The following is a 1923-nucleotide window of genomic DNA, read 5'->3' as shown; positions in this document are numbered from 1 at the left end:
AGGGCTTAAAACCTAGATGATGGGTTGATAGGTGCAGCAAACCACCATGGCACATGTATACTTACGTAGCAAACCTGCACGTTCAACACATGTATCCCAGAACTTACAGTAAAATAATAAATAAATAAATATAAAAATTTAAAAGACTGTCCATTCTACCTGACCACTGACACATCAGGAGCCCTTGACCCTACAAGAATTCAGGAATCCCCATCTCTTCTAGATTGTAATCAAGGAAGAAAATCAGGGACTATATAAAAACCTTTTAGGTGCTGGATTAAAAAAAAAAAATCATTTGTGCTTGGAAAAATGGGTGGAGAGTGGCTGAAGCCCAAGATGCTGAGAGAAGAAATCTAGACCTCACTCCTAGAGGATAGAATGAAGTAGACCATCCCCTTCCTCCTCCCTCTCAGTGCTCCTTGATGGTTTCCTGGTACCAGACTTGTTACCACATAAAGACTCTAAGATTTTCCCAACACAGTCAGCCACTGGACTCCAAACCAACATGACTAGAAAGTCGGACTCTGGGAGTGTAGAACTGGTGCCGCCTCATACCAACTTCCCAGGGGGGTAAATGTTATTTTTGATAACATTTTCTATAGAGTCATATCAAAACGAAAGGCTTTTTTCTTCCTGGATGTATCTTTTATTCCTCTTTATCTCTTCACTCTTCTTTCTATAACTGGTTTTGGAATTCCCAGGAGAGTTCGGATGGGAGACACCAATGTCCTACCTAACAATGGCTTTGGGCGAAATACTTTTTTTCAGGACCATGGACAGTGGTAAAGGTTTGTTCACCCCGTGGGACTTTTTTTTTTTTTTGAGATGTACTTTTGCTCTGTTGCCCAGGCTGGAGTGCAGTGGCACGATCTCGGCTCACTGCAGTCTTCGCCTCCCGGGTTCAAGCGATTCTCCTGCCTCAGCCTCCTGAGTATCTAGGATTACACGCCCAGCTAATTTTTGTACTTTCAGTAGAGACTGGGTTTCACCATGTTGCCCAGGCTGGTCTCGAGCACTTGACCTCAAGTGATCCGCCCGCCTCAGCCTCCCAAAGTGCTGGGATTGCAGGCATGAGCCACCATGTCCGCCACCTTGTGGACTTCTTAGCTGGGTTTTTCCCCAACCTTTGGGCTCAAATTGATTTTTTTTTTTTTTTTTTTAACACAAGGTCTCACTCTGTCTGTCACCTAGGCTGGAGTGCAGTTGCGTGATCTGGGCTTGCTGCAAACTTCACCTCCGGGCTCAAGGGATCCTCTCACCTCAGCCCCCTGAGTAGCTGGGACTATAGCCATGCCCAGTTAATTTTGTATTTTTAGCAGAGATGGGGTTTCGCCATGTTGGCCAGGCTGGTCTCAAACAGCTGAGCTAAATCAATCCACCTGCCTCGGCCTTCCAAGGTGCTAGGATTACAGGTGTGTGCCACCGTGTCCAGCCTCTGAAAATAGTTTTAATTTCTTTTCTTTCTTTCTTTTTTTTTTTTTTTTTTTTTTTTTTTGAGATGGAGTCTTGCTCTGTCTCCCAGGCTGGAGTGCAGTGGCACGATCTCGGCTCACTGCAAGCTCTGCCTCCCAGGTTCACACCATCTTGCTGCCTCAGCCTCCCCAGTAGCTGGGACTACAGGCACCCGCCACTATGTCCGGCTAATTTTTTTTTTCTTTGTATTTTTAGTAGAGACGGGGTTTCACCCTATTAGCCAGGATGGTCTCAATCTGCTGACCTCGTGATCTGCCTGCTTCGGCCGCCCAAAGTGCTGGGATTACAGGCGTGAGCCACCGCTCCCGGCCAATAGTTTTAATTTTTAAAAAATAATGACAGTAGGGTTGGCATCTACTCATATCTCCACATGTCCAACGTGAAGCTGGTCTGCCTTCTTGCTTTGAAGCTGACTTCCCCACAGAGTTACAATCCAAGAACCAACAGTCC

The sequence above is a fragment of the Piliocolobus tephrosceles genome, chromosome 21 (genome assembly GCF_002776525.5).
Source record: "Piliocolobus tephrosceles isolate RC106 chromosome 21, ASM277652v3, whole genome shotgun sequence".
NCBI classification, from domain to species: Eukaryota; Metazoa; Chordata; class Mammalia; order Primates; family Cercopithecidae; genus Piliocolobus; species Piliocolobus tephrosceles.
The sequence above is the reverse complement of the archived record's forward strand: the minus strand, read 5'-3'. Positions refer to the sequence as shown.